We start from the raw sequence: 12446 nt of genomic DNA, 5'->3' as shown, positions 1-12446 counted from the left end.
TTCTTGTCGACTTCAGCTCATTATCCAAGAAGTTGATCTAGGAACAACCCCTTCAGTACTTTGAAGCTTGCATGCCTCAATGGCAAGTTTCTCACTTCCGGCGACAGGTATACATCAATGACCTTCGGCCAGAAGATTTTGCGTGGTGTTCAACGCCAAGTCCTTTATTCACACCACGTGAATTGTACTGCAGTACCTTGAGGGTCATTGTCATTATTGGTGATTCCTCTCGCGCTTGTTAACGGTTTACATTATTGACCGGTAATCAAGCGATGTCTTTCCATGTTCGACTTCAGCGCAATTCTCACATGGATCGACTTGTACTTAGAGTGAAGATCGAACGAGTTTGAAGACCCCGGATCTAGTTTCATCCATCCAGGCTGCGATATACATTCAGGACATAAAGACATTTGTTATGTACATCATTGCAGCAGATGATCATCCTACTCAAAGGATGATAATTTTAGCAGAGAATTATCAGTCTACCATCAGACGATCGTCTGTTCTATGTACCAAAATGTATTTATAAAGCTGAGCATGGGAATGCCCGCCTCAGCTAGATCATGAAAACAAGATGAAAAATAATGTATTGTATTGTATTTTATTACAGGACACCTCTTAGCGATTGAATGAACTTCGGATCCTCTGGATAAAGCATTTCACCCGATAAACGACCTCATACTTTAGGGGGCAACTGTTATAGACATTTTTGTGCCTAACAACATGAAGCATGAAATTTCAATAATCTAAGGGATCCAAAGTCCCTAAACATGTTGTTCTTACCCCTAGAGGAACAAGGTCAACAAACCACAGCACTTCAGATCAGTTCTCCACCTGAAAACACTCAAAAACAAGCAATTTCAGGATCATGTCAACTGCTCCACTGAGCATCTGCGCTGAATGTCAACTGCTCCACTCTGTACCTGCACTGAATGTCAAATCTAATGAAGGCTACCTGCGCTGGGCGAGATTGGCCAAGTGGCACAGTCATTCTGCAAGGTGTCAGGTGCCCAGGAAGCTTCTAAAATGACACTTGGATCAGCAAATTCGCCCTATGATGAGTAAGAGGTCCTTAAACTCCAAGTGGAAGCTAGGATCTCCAAGTGGACTCAAGAACTGGAGTATAACTGAAGAGGGAGAGGACACAAGTCAGCTTCATGTCAGTCTCAAGCTGACTCATCCTTTCTCCAAATATCCTATATATAGAGCTCTCTCATGAGGTCTAAAGAGGCTGGAATTTTGTGAATGTAAGGAAGTGCTGTTGGTTTTAGTATAGAACTATTGGGTGATTGCTTTGAAGGAGGTGAAGAGGAGATTTCTTTCTGCTGGGAGATTTCTTCCATTAATAAAGCATTTGAGGTTCTTCTATATGCATGTATCTTAATGGTGTATTGATGCTTGTATATTTGATTTATTCTAATCCTTGAATCAATTATGGATGTATGCTTCTTGTAGTTTCCCTTTCTTGTGCTTTTGCAGGATCTTTGTGTAGCTGGGCCAGTGAAAGAGCAAGGAGCTGGGAGCAAGCAGCAAGGAGAGAAGACTGGATCAACACTAGCGAAAGACATCGGTTGGTGGATCTCTTTCTCCCCTATTTACTTTCATAAAGAAGAAATCTTAGATAGCTTTACTTTCAGTTGTTGCTGAGGTACTATCACCCTTAGAGTGGGATAGGGTCATTCCGTATTGGATACTTTTCCCTACAACATGCATACCTACAACTTTACATTCACACAAATAATTAATCCCAAAATTATGAGACTCTCTTTCCTGTGAAGATGCTGACAACACCTTTCTCTCATACTGATCTGTGTAGACCATCTCTTCATCACTATCATCACTGTCATCACTGTCTCCTTCCCTAAGGAGGTGTCCTTTCTTTGATTCACAAATGTATTCTTCAACTTTTAGAAGCATTAATTTCTCAGCAAACAATCCTCTGATATACCACTTAACTCTCTTCCCCACATAAAATCCTTGTTTCAAATCTTCTTTGATTCCTTTTTATACCAGCTTCTTCAAATGATTGATTCTGCCTTCGTCTCAACCAAATCTATATCCATTTCTTCTTTATTCATTCTTTTGAGTCCAACTGCTTTGGCACTCTTTTTCCTCTGTCTGTGACTTTCCTTTGTACCCCTATTATGACTATCAATAGTCAATTCCATTTCTTCCTCTAGTGAACTTTCCTTGTTCACTGGTGAGCTACAACTAGTCATTTCTTTCATCTATAACAAGTCTCCTTCATGCCTCGCCAAAATTTTCTGAGTTTAGCATTTTGGAATCTATTGGTTCTTTCCTTGAACCTTTCACTGACTAGCAATTCTACCCAGCACTCCTCTTGTTGGAATTGTTATCTTTAAGACAACTCTACCAACAATCACAATTGTGGAGTTGCCTCAAGAACTTCTACCCAACTGCAATTGGAAGTTGTTCTCAGCTTCTCTTAAACACCCCTTGCTCTAAGCTCTGCATCTTTAATTGCTCACTTCCTTCTTCCATTCTGTAATTCAATTTACTGTTGGGTACTGTCACCTTTACTCATCTAAGATTTCTTCTTGCTTCATCTTCTTTAGCATAGATCATGTGCTATAATGTTGATACAATTCATTCTTCCTTCCAGCAATTTCGCTGCTTCCATTGACCTGTACAATCTTATCTCAAGATACATCAAAGCACCTTTCAAACCTGCCAATTTTCCTTGAAATATGACTTAAAACTAATTCCCATTCCATCAGTTAAATCTTTGCCAAATGATTCATCTGTTCACTGTTTCATTCAAACTTCTCCATTCAAAAGACTCCATACAGTCAGCAACTATTCTTCATCTTACGATTAAGATTCAATTTGAAATTCACCTATATTTACAAATTCATGACACACTAAAAATTCCTTCTGATAGCCTATTGTAAGCAAATCCTGTATTTCTTCTACAAATTCTGAAATTCATCCCTTGTAGTGGTTCTTCTTTCAGTCCTATTAAACCCAATCTCTTTTGTTTCATCCATTAATATCATTGTCTTCAACAATACTTTAAGCAATCCTTAATCATTAAAATTCTTCAAATCATTTAAATGATTTTAGTTATAGTAATATACTCTTCTATTTGACTTTAAATTCAAAACCTTCTTCTTCAATTTTGTTTTCAAATCAAACCAATCATTCAATCAATTTACCTGGAAATTTCATTTTTCTGAAAAGAATTTTTTCCTTGTTGTTCTCCAAACATCCAAACAAATCTTTGTAAAACTACAAAATAAATCTTCTTACCATATCTCAAATATCTTGTAGTAATTCCCATATTTCAACAATTCTCACAAAATATCAAACTGACTCTAATTAAGAATTCTGATAGGTATCTCCAATTTTATTCTGACCATCCCAAGACCTTTCCTTATAGTTCCTCTGCTGAAATTGCTTCATTCACTTCTTTGTCATGTCCATTTGCTGAGAATAAAATTCAGCGCTTCAACCAAACTCCATAGAGCATTGGTCTAGATCTAATACCAAAAATGATGCCAGAAAACTAACATCCTGTCAAAGACCCCATGTGGACCTATGGATTATGGGCACACTTGCACCGGAAGCCTTTGCATAGGTGGATTTTATAAAAAAACGCAATGAATCACCAAACAATGAAGTAACTCAGAACCCTCCAACGAACGTCATACCCACTTCGAATGCATACAGTCGGAACACAAATAAAATAAATCCTTGCTCAATTCTTATCGAGTCAGCTCAACCAAACCTTATCGGCTTCAATCTCCACCATTGATCTTAACCTTCAATCTGACGGTTGATAATTCACCCGATCAACCAACCTACTCGGTGATCCTCCACCATTGATCAAAGCACACTTGATCTAATGGTCCGTAACGATATCCCACAAGAATCTTGCAAGATGTTTACCCCGCCTTACAGAGTTGATAAGGATTATAAATCCTTAACCTATAAATGTTCGCGTCCATTCTGAGATTAACGTTCAATCACTTTATGACTTGATATCTGTTGGATATACGAGGTCATTAAATATACAGCCTGTGGGTCTTCAACTAGCACATGGATTACCAAACAACTTAGCCCCCACAGTTCACTGTGACATAAGCATTTGAAAATGACATCGACAGCTAGGATTTAGTACGGGGCTTCAACCACGATCAAGACATCGATACACTCCTATTCTCCACACACTTACTGATCACCATTGGATCTGCTAGCCAATGGACAGTCTTGATTTATTCTGGGTTTCTTCACAAATTTAACAAGTTCTACCAAGACTTAGTGCTTATACCAAGTTAGTGAGTCATTCAACTATATACTCCAGTTTCTCAAAACATATCAAGTCTCTTAATTGTTCACTGTAATTATAAAGGATTTTAGCATACGATCTATGAAACCAATCACATAACAAAAGAAGATGCAAAGCAAGTTTTGTAAACAAACTCCTTTTATTCATAACAGTCTTTACATAATGCACAAAACATCTCATGCTCTAATTTGTTCTCTATTCCACTTAGCTCTCTCTACACTATCTAACCTTTGTGTAACACACTTTGTCTACTCTAACACACTCAATATTGAATTACACAAAGAGATACACTATCGACACTGTATTCATATTGATAACTATTTACAGAAGAAATAGTCGCACTCGCCTGTTTCAATTCTCCCCTCACTCATCCATCCTATATTTCCATTTGTATCTAACTTCTCACTCATTCCAAAAGATTACAATTCATACAAAATGCAGATTCATGAACCCATTTAGTTCAGATCCAGAAATCTCTCATTCTTCCCTAAAGAATCTCTTCACTCCTATCTTTCCTCAAACAAATGCTAATTTAAGCTTTCAAATCTCTCATATCCTATTTCAAACTAGATAATCTAACTTCTTGGCCTGATCTCCATGGAGGGAGGATCAATCAGTCACTTATACCCTTTTCTGCTTAGATTTTGACAACAAATAAAACACTCTCATACATTTAAATTAATAAAATTAATTAATCTCTTGCTTTCCAGCCCTTTGTTAGCCACAACATGTGATCATACCATCACATTGCTGACTAGGTCTAAATGCTCCTGCATCACAATAATTGGTAGTAAATATGTTTATTTATGTGAATATGAGCTATTTTCAAGGATCTATATTTTGTTTTGTTTTCCTATGAAAGATTTTAATTTTTGATGGTTTTCCTATGAAGCTTAACAATGAAAAATATCTGCACAAATATCTAAATGTCATGACATAAATATTGCAACGGCATCAAAAAATTTATGGAAAAAAATGATGATGGTGAAGTTTTAACATACAGTAAGGCAAATATGACCTATCAAGTCTTAGGAAAGTAAGAGATTCATTGAGATTCTTTGATATTTTATTTCTATAATAGAAAAGAAGGGAGAGAAGTGTTCCTAGATCATTACAGTTTTGTTGAATTAATAAGTCAAAAAGGTTTGCAGTGTGGCAAAGATTTTTAAAATTAGAATGAAAGTGAGTAAGAAATTGGCACATAAACTAATTTTTATCTTCAACCCTCTTAGTATGACAAAGGTGGAAAAATATTTGGTTAAAAGGTGTTCTAAGAATCACCTAGGTCTTTGTTTCACTTCAAAGTTCACAAAAATTACTTCCTAATGTTCATTCTCTTCTTATAATTAGTCACAACAAAATGATAATTATCATTACCAATATTGGGGTTGATTCCCTCATAGGATCTTAGCTCCTTTTCCCCTCTAACTCCTTATCTTGTGACAACTTGTCCTTATGTTTGGAAGTAATAATGCTTTTAATATTATCCTGATCATATACATGACATCTTACGATACAAAGTTTGAAATAAGACTTTCAAGTTATGGTCCAATTAAATATTTTTCAAAGTTAAACATTAAACATTATAATTTGTATTCGTCAATGTTACATTAATAAGGATCAATAAAGAGAGATTAATAACAAAATCAATTTTATATTTAAAAAAAAAAAAACATCTTTACATATTTTAATTCCAAATAAATCTATTTAATTTTTATAATAAAATGGTTGAGAGTGGAAACTTAAGAAATACAAATTGACCTAGCCTCCAACAATGCTAATATAATGATATTGTTTTTATTTTAAATTTATATTAAATTTATTGTTATTCTATCCCAAATTCTCTTAAATAATAAGAAAATATTATATATATATATATATAGATATATAATTTTAATTTTAATTTTAATGAAAAAAATAATAAATTCAAACTATTATCAAATTTCATTTTATAGAGAACAGTTTAGTTGAAATTTTTGCATCGAATAAATATAATAACAATATGTAATATTGGATATAAAATAAAATGAAAGAATTTAAAAATAAAAAATAATGGTTAACAAACTACCATTTTATAGGCCATGTCCACATAAATGTCAAGCATGCCTGAGGTATTATTTTCATTTTTCCCGTTTGGCATTCTATCGACACAAAACTTGATAGAGAGAAAGTGCACTCAATATGATAGAAAACGAATGAGGACGTTGGTCTTGGAGCAAAGTGACTTCATTTGAAACCTAGAAGGAATTCAACCTTGTACTCAAATAACTTGAGTTTTACATGGCTATGGTTTTATGTGTGGTAGAATTTTGATCGTTTAAATTTATTGGTGTATAGTATTTTTATATATTTTATTTATTTATTTATATTTAGTTTTTATTATTTGAAGTTAATGTAGTTCTATTTATGTGCGTTGCTTTTGGATTTTATTAGTTTAATTAAATAGTTGATTATACATATATTTGAGAGATGTTATTTATGTATTATTTATACCGGGCACATGTTTTTATAGAGGTTGTATATTATTGCATGATATTTCATTTTTTGATATAGAGATAGAGAAAGGAATTGAATTTTAATCTTTTTTTCAATTGTTTATTAACTTTCAATTGTTACTCTTATTTCCATTTAGATTTTCTTCTTATTTCCACAAATTTCACATAGTAAGAAAGCAAGTTTGGTGGTGATGAAAAGTTCAACAACATTTGCAACTATTGAAGATTGCATGTTAAAGAAAATGGATCAGTCCTTAGGATAACAACAATAAGTAATTCTCACACAATTCAATTGACATGAATGCAAGCCAAGAATACTTCTTCTTTGAAGTAAGGGGTTCTTTAGAATCTCTATGGGAAATGAAGCCTCGTCGAATGCAACTCATAAGAAGAAAAGATACTTTAACTGAATGGAGAAAGCATATGGGATTCTCCCCTTATCTATTTCTCTAGTTCTAATCTTTCACGTAGAATCCACCACCACTACCAACAAAGTTTAAACATCCCTTAAGGGTCTCTTCAGGAAGAAAGACACGATTTGTTGACATGAGTTTGAGAATGAACTCATATCGTTGAGCGTGAGCTCTTTTAAAACCCTACATGACTTCTTCACAAATTTCAAGTTGTTACTTCGAGAGCCAAAGGAATGTGATATTGGAAAGGAGGAATTATTTATTCTATTGATTCTTTCCAAGCTCCAACCAGAATTATCTATTTTCGTTTTTTCATTCCATCATTAATATTTAAGCATGCAATCTTTAATTAATGGAATCTTTGAAAATGCCATCGATGGAATATTTAATTAAATTTCTCATGCAAGAGCATGACAAACTCATCAAAATGGGAACTCTCAAAAGTTCCAATTGGGATGCACTTCTTGTTTAGCGAAGAAAAAATAGTAAGAAGAAGAAGAAAGGATAAAAGCATGATAATAGAAAAGGACCAAATGCTATATCCAATGACAATTCATCTAACTCCAAAAATGGGAGATCGAATAAGGAGAAGAAAAAATCCACTTACTGCAATAAATATTTTCATCTTGAATCTGCATGCATGAAGAAGAAGAATAATAGTATCGCGCATACACTCCAGCAAAACAACATTCAATATTACATTCTCGATGGTGCTAAAATGAAGGAGAAAGTATGAGATTATTGAGGTAACTTTGATGCACTTGTAGCAATTTATTCTTTGTATTATTGATCCAAGTGGATATTGGTGGCCACCCACCTATTCCACCTAGACACTTGAGTCAGTTTCATCTGTTTCCTTTTTCATTTCAGTGTTTACTATTTTTAGCAGTTTTTCAGGTCCCAAAATTCCAAAGCAATTTTAACCCCCTAAACGACATTTTTTTTGGGTCTATGGCATGCCAATGGCAAATAATAGGGGCATGTGGAAAAACATGTAATACTTAGAGAGACCTTTCCAACAAGGTATCATACATGTAAAAAGGAGATAATATGATCAAGTTGCAACCCCGAGAAGTTGACTACTAGACTAACCCAAATGGGGCCCACAAATTGTTGGTTTTACATCTCTTGGGGATATGGATTTGGTCTTTTAGGGAGTTCTCCTATTTTCCAATAATAAATAGGCCATTGAGACTCATTGTAATAGAGTTTGGAGGCATGTAGCTACCACATCTCTTCTTAGAGATAAGATACCATCGCCCAAGCTATCTTATTTCCATTTTGTTTGTAAGCATAGTTCAATTTTTTTCTATTAATGAAATGAAGTTTTCTTCTATTGCATCTCTGTGTTTATGATTATATCTGTAAGTTGTTTCATTCCTATTTAAGTTCGGATCAGTGGTATTAGAGAAGCCTTCTCTTTCTCTTTTTTTCTTTACATGTCCCCAACAAGGTCTGGGTATAAGGAGTTAGGGCTTGATCTGGTTTAACCATTGCAAGATCATCCTCGCAAAATCAACTACTTCCCATGGCAGAAGAAAAGAAAGATGAGGGAGTAGGAGATCCTTTCAAAATGTTGCTCGAGGAAGCCCTCGAGCGACAAGAGGGACGCAATGATGGATAACTTTGCCCAGATCCTTCAACGACTACCCACAGGAGATGCATCTTCATCTAGAAGCCACTCTATAGGTGCCACTCTTTTTAAGGTACAAGTTAACTTCGATATTCCCATATTCGAAGGCTTAATAGATGCAGATGTCATGGATAAATGGTTAAATCTATTGGAAGGATATTTTTTAGTTCATGAGTTTTCCAATTGGGAAAATATTACTTCATCACTACTTAAAGCCACCCCACATGTCAAGGATTGGTGGAAAACTTACTGTGAACAAAAGGACGAGAGTGAACCCTCATTGTTTTCATTTGCACTCCCTTGGAACTCTTTCTGAGAGACCATCAAGGAACAATATTACCCTGTCAGGAGCTATGAAGACAAATACATAAAGTGGACCATGCTACGACAGGGAAGAGACAAAGATGTCTCAGAGTTCATAAATACATTCCATACCCTTCACACGAAGCTATCTATCAAGGATACTAAGTAGAATTTGGTGTTCAGGTATCGAGGTTTTCTACACAAGTACATCCAGGATGCAATGGAGTTCCTAGAAATTACCTCACTTGGCATGACGTATCGATATGTTGTCAAGATTGAGTAGAAGTTTAAACAAAAGAAGTGAGACTTTTGATCTACGAATCCAAAGCAAGGAAAAGGCGCCACCAAACCATAGAACAAAGGACCAAACCAAGGCAATGCTACCCAAGATAGCCCGCCGAAGCCTCAAGAAAAGAACAACACCCTGCAGATGAATAAAGACACGGGAAAATGGTGTGAGTTCCATAAGAGCTCCACTCACAATACAAGTGAGTGTCAAACCATGCAGTCATCGTTGGCTGAGCTGAAGGCTTTCAAATGAGATGTAGGTTCTGACTCTGAATCAGAAAACCAATAAGAGAACTGACAAAGGGAAGCAGATCATTGATACGGAGCCCAGTTCCACTATGGCCACCACGAAGATCCTTAAGATCAGGCCTGAAGATCCATAGGAGGCAGAGTGTTGCTTCCACTTACAGATGTGGGTGAAGGGTTCTCCACTGTAGTTCATTGTTGATAGTAGGAGCGAAAAGAACCTCATTTCAATAGAGGTGCTGAAGCAATTGGACCTAAAGGCTATAACACTTCCATAGTCATACACCATTAGGTGGCTTCACCAAGGACAAGATCTTCATGTCAACCAGTTGTGTCACTTCCCTGTAGCGTCAAGCCCTTCACAAATGAGGTACTCTGTGATGTTTCTCCTCTTGAATTTTGTGATGTATTATTAGGACAACTGTACTTGTGGTAGCGACATGCTATATATGAGTCTAGAACTTGCTATGTGATGATCACTTTGGTTAATAAGTTATACAAGATATCATAGGTACCCTGCCTACCACCATCTCTTTAATCATTGCAAAGCAATGTAGTAAGATCATTTTCTAGAACAGGAAATTTGTTTTCCTTATGATTCGCCCCTAGGGAAAGAAGAAGGTTGTGGCCATGGCTTCCAAGCAATGCTCCTCTGCATAACAACAACACATGGACAATATTGTAGAGGAGTACAAGGATATTTTCTCCTCACCCACAAGGGTACCTCTGCACTGTGAGGTCAAGCACTCCATCGATTGGACCCCGGGTGCATTGCTACCTAATGTACCAATCTATTGATGCTTTGTTCAAGAGAATGATGAGACCAAGAGGTATATTCAAGAAATATTGCAGAAAGGGCACATTAGGCCATGATCATCACCTTATGGGAGCCCGATTGTATTGATTTAGATGAAGGTTAGGACCTGGAGGCTCTATATTGACTATCAGGTGTTGAACAAGAACACTATCTAGAATGGGTACCCAATCTCACAGATCGGTGACCTTCTTGACCAGCTCAAGGGGACCAAATATTTAAGTATTGTTGACTTGAAGTTAGGTTATCACTAGGTGCCTATCAAACCCTATGATGTGTTGAAGACTTCCTTCAAATCCAAGGAGCGAATTTTCGAATGGGTGGTCATGTCATTTGGATTGACGAACGTGCCTGTAACCTTCATGAGATCGATGGACAACATCTTTTGACCCTTAACCAATGCATTCATGAAGTTGTATTTAGATGACATCTTGATCTTCAACTAGAGTTGGGAAGAGAACCTCCACCATATTTGACAGGTCCTTCAGAGCCCGCACCAACACAAGCTATGTGCTAACTTGGAGAAATGCACCTTTGGCCCGATGTAGTTTCAATATGTGGTGTACGACATTGATGAGCAGGGTGTACATGTTGACCCATCCAAGATACAAGTCATTCAGGGTTGGTCAACCCCAACCACTCTAACAAACCTCCACAACTTTTTGGGTGTTGCCAATTTCTACCGTAGGTTCATGTTGGGGTTTTCTCATATCACTTGGCCTTTAAGTGAAGTCACTAAGGGCAAAGAGAAATATATATATATATATATATATTTTTTTTTTTTTTTTTTCTGTCAAAAAACCAACAACAGGTGTTCTCCGAGTTGAAGAATCACCTTTGTTCTACACCAGTGCTCACGTTACTGGACCTGCGACAACCATTTGAGATTGAGACAAATGCCTCCAAGTATGCTATTCGTGTGGTTCTTACTCACCATGGGCATCCAGTGGCTTACCACAGTGAGACACTTTCAGAGAGTCTGAAATTATCTACTTATAACAAAGAAATGTATTCCATTATGCAGGTATACCATCAATTTAAGCATTACATTATGGGGAAGGAAATGGTGATCCACACAGACCACTGATCTCTATAGTTCATACAGACACAAGGGATGTTACAGAATGATCACCATCAGAAATGGTCCACCTATTTGTAATAGTTCCATTTGAAAATTAAGTATACTAAAGGAAACACCAATAATCTTGTTGATTACCTCAACTGACCACTGCTCATGGTGCTGAGCACTCTACTCGACTCCTATGGGCATGAAACATCGGGATGGTCACATATTTACAAAAGCAGTCCATAATTCAGCAGCATATACCAGAAACGCCTCAAAGGATGCACTATTATGCTAGATGGGACACATTTGTGTTCCTTCAAGTGAGCATGCCAATATGATTTGGGAGGCACACTATAGTTGGGTCGTAGACATTTCATAGTAGGGAAAAAATGGTAGTATTGCATAAGTATTTTTATTGGCCAAAACGTCATCAAGATGTTGGGAAGTACATTAGATCCTACATCTCTTGCACCATTGCCAGACCAACCATCAAGAAGCAAGGTCTGCATACTCCTCCACCTTCTCCTAGTCGGCCTTGGGAATCTGTCTCCATCAATTACATGCGTGGCCTTCCATCTATTAAGCATAGAAATGATTGCACTTTCTTGGTCATCGACAGATTCTCTAAGATGGCCATCATGGCAGCTTGCAAGAAGATTATCACAGCAGAGGCCACTACTAAGCTCTTCTTTGAGTGAGTACGGGTACACTTTGGGTCCCATAGTCCATTATCTTAGATTGGGACAACAAATTCCTGAGTGCATTTTGTTCAAGGTTGTGGTCGATTCTGGATACAAAGCTTACTAAGTCCACAACTTTCCATCCCAAAATGGATGGCCAAACAGAGGTTGTCAACAAGATGATCATACACATTTTGCG

The sequence above is a fragment of the Pinus tabuliformis genome, chromosome 3_2, assembly GCF_031772625.1.
Source record: "Pinus tabuliformis cultivar Carrire ecotype Pingquan chromosome 3_2, CPIR1, whole genome shotgun sequence".
NCBI lineage: Eukaryota > Viridiplantae > Streptophyta > Pinopsida > Pinales > Pinaceae > Pinus > Pinus tabuliformis.
This window is presented reverse-complemented; position numbering follows the sequence as displayed.